General features: G+C 39.6%; 1 non-coding gene across 1 annotated transcript; it reads left to right on the top strand.

Moving 5' to 3' along the window:
• The first annotated feature begins 2,185 nt into the window (after window positions 1-2,185).
• LOC145395959 (5S ribosomal RNA) lies at window positions 2,186-2,304 on the top strand. The gene has a single exon (XR_013896686.1). It is a non-coding gene; the product is annotated as a 5S ribosomal RNA (ribosomal RNA).
• The last annotated feature ends 4,632 nt before the right edge of the window (window positions 2,305-6,936 follow it).

Below are 6,936 nucleotides of genomic sequence, written 5' to 3'. Positions count from 1 at the left end.
CAGTAGTATTGCACAACATGGCGGTAAATACCCGGATTATACAGGATGTTGATATAGGTGATGCCCAGGCTAATGAGGCACAAGAATATGGTCCTCAGGATGTAAGAAGGAATATCCTTGGCCATGCTAAGCGAGAACACATCCGAACTCACTTTTAGGACTTCCTATTTGGAACAGTGTAGGCATAGGTACAGAGACAAGGAGAGATGTAAAGTTTAGGTAGGATAATGTGGAGGCTCTTGCTTGTGATTACCCCAATTGCATACATACACTGTGTTCTGTTTCTAGAGTTAGATATGTAAATATATAGGCTATTTTTACACCAAGTCAGTGTTCTCCACATATGCCTGAGTAAGTTGTACACTATATATCCATGACAGCTGCGCCCAGCCTACGGCTTTGCGCAGTCCCGAAAACACAAAGTTTGTACGTGTGTCCAGATGTGGGTGTAATATTTATTGTGTTCTATTTCTAGGGTTAGACATGTACATGTATTTTTACAGCATGCCAGTGTTCCCAACACATACCTGAGTAATTTGTATATACTGTTTATATATATTGTGTTCTATTTCTAGGGTTAGACATGTACATATATTTTTACAGCATGACAATGTTCCCCATACATACCTGAGTAACTTGTATATACAGTATATATATATATATATATATATATATATATATATATATATATATATATATATATATATATATATATATATATATATATATATATATATATATATGTGTGTGTGTGTGTGTGTGTGTGTGTGTGTGTGTGTGTGTGGTGGCTACCATCATCCACTCACTTGATGTAGTGCTGCCTACTTCCTTAGCTTTTATCATTCTTTTTCTGTGCCTGCCCTCCTGTCTTCCTATTTCTTCTATCTTTCCTGTCACTTCTTATTCCTTTTCTTTCCTTTACAGGTGGCTCTACATTGAGTGACAAGCCAAATGGTTTCCTGTAAGCCAAGAAACCATTTACAACGCTGGGTGGTAACCATATAACCAAACCATACGTGCTCCCTACGTGTCAACAAGTGGGTTGGTGGAGGGTTGGTGCCTCTCCCTGTAAAACAACTAACTCAGTGTCAAATGGCCACCCTTTACGGGATTATGGTGTCTGACAATATATATATATATATATATATATATATATATATATATATATATATATATATATATATATATATATATATATATATATATGTGTGTGTGTGTGTGTGTGTGTGTGTGTGTGTGTGTGTGTGTGTGTGTGTGTATCCTGGGTGAAAGCTGTGGAAATGAGTTATCTGAGAGGAGCATGTGGAGTTACATGGAGAGACAGATTGACAAATGAGGAGGTGTAAGAGCATTGCTTTTTTTTTTTTTTTGGTATGTTTGTTTTGTTTATGTGTCCGACTCTGGGCCAAGGCTTCAGGGCCTATATCTCTGGGGCAGTAGCCTATCCCAAGGCCCAGTAGTCCTACACCTCCAATTGTCACCACTTCGGCGCTAACACCCATCGTCCATATTGAATACATGCTAGGGGTGTCTCATACAGGACTGGTGTATTGGTATTAGCGGGGGTATTTTTACGACATGTCGGCGGGTCATCTGGTAGATCAGGAAAGTCTGCTTTTTATGAAATTCAAATCCTTAAATTGTTCCCTGCCCCAGCCGGGATTTGAACCTGGGTCCATCAGGACTGCAGGCCGCCTTTATACTCTGAGGTGGTTTGGCTAAGTGGAAAGAATGGAGAATGAAAGCTTGACCAGGAGTGGGGTGGATGGGGATAGGGGGAGGGCCAGACCAAGGGTGAGATGGAGGGACAGAGTGGAGAGGTATATGAGAGAGTGGATTGCAAGTTGGAAAGAGGCCAGTTGGATGACGGGGAATATGGAGGCGATTTGTTTGGGGTCACCCCTTGTGGGATTAAGGTGTCCGGCAATAGATAGATAGTGTTCTGTATAATATTTTTATAGCATGCCAGTGTGTTTTTCTTTTCACCTAAACCATTCTAAGAGTACTTTCTTGCAGGTTACAGTTGGCCCATATACAGGTCTGTTGTTTGTGGGTGGCTAAAATAAAACTACTAATCTACATGTACTGTACACTGTATTATGATATATATACACACACAATAGTACAAAATGTGAGAGTTCCAGTAATACACTAAAGTACTTAATATTTACAAGCATCAGACAATGTCAACGGCCATACCACGTTGAGTACACCGCTTCCCGTCCAATCAGCGAAGTTAAGCAACGTTGGGTCTGGTTAGTACTTGGATGGGTGACCGCCTGGGAACACCAGATGCTGTTGGCATCCCTACGTGTCAAGTGGGGTTGGTGGAGGATTAGTGCCCCTCCCTGTAAAACAATTAACTCTAGGCCCTTGGCCACCCTGTTTGGGATACATGGCGTCTGGCAATGAATGAATGAATCAGACAATGTTTAGTCAAGGTTTCAATAAACATGATATAACAGAGTCATCTTACTTCCAGGTACAAACACCTGCCAATAATGTACTACAGTATCTCCTGATAATATTTACAAGCATCAGATAATGTTTGGTCAAGGTTTCAATATCACCACAAACTGAGTCATCTTACTTCAAGATAAAAGAAAAAACTGCAATGATGTACTACAGTACTTCCTAATAATATTTAGAAGCATCAGATAATGTTTATTCTAGGTTTCAGTATACATGATATCACCACAAACTGAGTCATCTTACTTCCAGGTACAAAAACCTGCATTATACAGACTGGACCTTCAAACATAACTTACTCCATACAAACAAAATCACAACAAATTAAGATGAAAATCAACCATGTGAGCAAGCAGGATTCCAAAGTGGGTATCTCACTTCTGACCAAGTACAGTACACGCAATGAACCAGCAAACTGAAATAATTGATGCAGCAAGAGAGTAATGGACTGAACTCTGCAAGATGGCAAACATAACAGTAAAAGACCAGAGAAGAGGTAAGGAGATTTAAAGATTTGATCAGTCTAAGGAATCATGGAAAAGGTTGGGGGAGGCTTTTGTTCAGCAGTGGTGTCTACTGTAATTGGCTAATGATTATGATGATGATGATGATGATGGTGACTGCTCTCCTTTAGTTGGTTGTTGTTCTTTTGCTCCTATGACTTTTAGTTTGAGTACTACCCGTTCAAGATTTTGTTTTTTTTTGCATGAGCAAGTCTTTTTTTTTGTCCTGACAGATTTTCATAATGTTCTACACGCTTTTCTGCTTCAGCAAGGAGTAACTCATACAGCCTGTCGCTTGTTCGTTCACCTCGCTGTGGGTTGACTGAAGGTCCTGTCTGGTTATCTGAAGTTGGAATATTTTCAAATTTTGCTTGGCGCTTGTGCTATTTTACAAAAGTTTTGGAAGTGCTCGCTGAAATACTGCCAATGGATACCTTTTGAGAAATATGTGACATATTCAGCACATTTTCCAGTGGCCTGAATACTGCCTTACCACTGGTGTTTGTCGTAGCAGTACTGGCTCCAGCAGGTACCTGGTCTTCAGTGTGTGGTATGTTCGGCATATTGTGATACGCGAAGGATTCCTCTATCGTATGAGTCCTTATGTAATTCACCGGGTCGGTCAGGATCACTTGATGGTCGTGATTATCAGCTTTTACCCTCCCGGAAGGGAGCTGAGAGCTCATTTAGTCCGATCTAAGGGCAAGGCTATGACCTTCACACACGCACACACCCGTCCCCTTGCTCAACGGGGACAGTAACCACCCACTTCGTCAGTGAAACTTTTCGCAACCTGAGCGAGGCGTTAACTCCCGTACCACCAGTTGGCAAGTGAGAACGTTACCACTGCACCAGCGAGCGTTGTTAGAGAACTGCATGTAGCCCCACTTTTAGGTTTAAATGTTTCTAATGGTGCTGAACTTGCCAAGCACGTCCTTTGCCCATGCTGATTAGGGTGTTTTGTACCTTCATCAATTATATCACCATCACTGATGTGTACAGTATACAACGGACTGCCAGAATTCTTCTGGTGGATGCTACCACCTGCAAATAAATGAACTGTTTGGAGTGTAGCCTACCCTATATTCATCAGATTATTTTTAGAGTAACATTAGACTTTGCCTACAACTGATATACAAATAATACCTAAGTACTGGTACATAATAATGGTATATATTAATACATCCATATCAACACTGAGCAGCTAGGGTGGCATAACACATCCCTATCTCACCCCCTACCTGCACCTCAATGCATTCACTTCTTTTATCTAAACATATGCGTGCTTTCAGTGTCCCATGCAACCTACCTCCCGCTCCATATATCCACAATTCACATGTGGTCTTTCTGTTCAGTCTATTACATACCATTTCCAAATCCATAAATGCTATACTGTACAGTACACAGCATAACTTCTTCCTGGGTAAATTAAGTAAATGGGTGGTACTGGTAATGCAAATTTCTACTATAAACCTTACACACATGCTACTTACATTTCACATTGTCTGAATCAAATTCACACTCGGGATCTTCAAATTCATCTTTGAGAAAATCCATAATTATCTTGGTATCCTCTGACACTTCAGGGGGAGGATCACCACCACCAGTCTTCCTCACTTTTCTATTATAGATGCCATGTTCTTTCTTTGCCCTGGAAATGTGTATCTTCTATAAGTAAAGCCTAGTAATACTATCATCAGCTTGCCTTGTTTACTTGAAAAAAAAATAATAAATAGAATAATAATAATAACTGCCTCTGTTGCCTGACTTGCATTTCTTGAAAATGGAAAAGTATCAATCTAGCAATGACCTACAGTGGCATCAAGTACATTAATACAGTACACATTAATAACGCATTTGTGGTGGAAATGCCACAGAGAAAATTACCCTTAATTTTGGTAATTTTATAACTTGCTGGCATTGAAAATACTGAATTCCAGATTAGTTCTCAACTGCAATAATACCTATATGTTTGTAAACATTAAAATAGTCTACACCATAGTTACTGGTCCTACACGTGATAACATTATGTACCATAAATGCACAAATACATACACAATGTTGAATGGTTATTGCATTCTGCCCGGACTGACGACGCTGGTCTAGAATGCGAGCTGTTTGCGGAATCGTTTAATCTCACCCAGTTGGTAAAGCAACCAACCAGAATACCTGATAATCCTGACCATAATGCCCATCTCTTGGATTTATTCTTAACAAATAATCCAGATCAATACAGGATAGAGGTACTGTCACCACTTGGATCCTCTGACCACAATCTCATCAAAGCCTCATTAGTTAACCCTCCTACACCTCCCCATTCCGAACCTGTCAGGGTGACCCGATGGCACTTTGACAGGGCAGACTGAGATGGATTTAGAAATTATCTTGCTAATGTTCCATGGCAATCTTTCTTCTCTAGTGATCCCAATTCTACCCAGTCCCACATTTACGACTTAATACTAGCTGGTATGGATTTATTCATACCAAGTCAACAATTCACTAAAAGATCAAACTCTCCAAAATGGTTTGATGGCAATTGTGCCAGAGCAACAGCCCAAAAGTCATTAGCATATAACTCTTACTTAAAATCAAAAACATCTGAATCACTCTCCCAATTTAAAATTGCTAGAAATCATGCAAAAGCTTTATTAAATCTATCTAAATCAAACTTTCTTCAAAAGCAAGCATCAAAACTACTTAACAACCCTAATGACAATAGAATATTCTGGTCAACTCTTAATTCTTTCAATAATAACTTTAACAAGTCATCTTCCATTCCCCCACTAAAATCTTCAGATGGCAATATTACAAATGACCCACGTGGGAAAGCAGATATCTTTGCTAGTACCTTTGCAAGAAACTCTACCATAGATGATACCAGCCAGAATGTCTCAGTACTGGAACTTGATTCTCCCGAAATTGCCCCACTTAAAATACAGACAAGATTCGTAAAATCCATCCTAGACAATTTACCTACCAACAAAGCTCCAGGCCCAGATGGAATTCCGCCAATTGTTTTGAAAAAGTGTTCCCCTGAACTTGCCTCTGTCCTAGCCAAATTATTCAGACTTTGCATACGTACTTCTTTATTCCTAAATTCATGGAAAGAAACCAATATCCACCCAGTTCCGAAGAAAGGAAGTTCGTCTGACCCCTCCAATTACAGACCAATAGCTGTCACATCTTCTCTTGGTAAGGTATTTGAAACTTTAGTTAATAAGCATATTGTTAAACATCTTGAATCCAACAACTTAATTAGTGATAGACAATACTGTTTTCGCCACGAAAGATCCACCATTGACATACTCAATCTCTTAACTCATACCATCCATCAGTCAATTGATCTTTTTGGAGAAACTCATGCAGTAGCTCTTGATATCTCTAAAGCTTTCGACAGAGTATGGCACCGTTCCCTGCTGTCCAAACTCCCTTGCTATGGACTAACGTCTTTTGTTCCTTTGATTTCTTTTTATCTTAGTGACAGGAAAATAAGAGTAAAAGTAGATGATGTATATTCGAATTTCCACTCAATTAACGCTGGCGTGCTGCAGGGATCAGTTCTGGCGCCAACCCTATTTCTGGTTCATATTAATGATCTCTTATCTGTCACTCACAATCCCGTTCACTCATATGCAGATGACTCAACACTACATAGCTCATTCACACTCAGACATCCATTTACAAAGTCTAATATCTCTACCTCTCAACTCAGTACAGCCATCTCCATAAATCAAGATCCAGCTACAATCAGTGAATGGGGACAAAACAACCTTGTCTCTTTCAATGCTAGTAAAACTAAATATATACAGTTTACTAATAGACAGATATTGCCAGATTTGTACATTACCTTCAGTGCTACTAATATTCCCATCTCCAAAAGTATTGAAATTCTTGGTGTCTCACTTAACAGTGCCCTCAGCTGGACCTCTCATGTCAGATCACTTGCTAAAACCGCCTCAAAGAA

The sequence above is a fragment of the Coenobita brevimanus genome, chromosome 33 (genome assembly GCF_032717465.1).
Source record: "Coenobita brevimanus isolate Jiangsu-jjx chromosome 33, ASM3271746v2, whole genome shotgun sequence".
In the NCBI taxonomy this organism is placed as follows: domain Eukaryota; kingdom Metazoa; phylum Arthropoda; class Malacostraca; order Decapoda; family Coenobitidae; genus Coenobita; species Coenobita brevimanus.
Note: the sequence above shows the minus strand (reverse complement) of the source record. Positions and strands in the feature narration are given on the sequence as shown.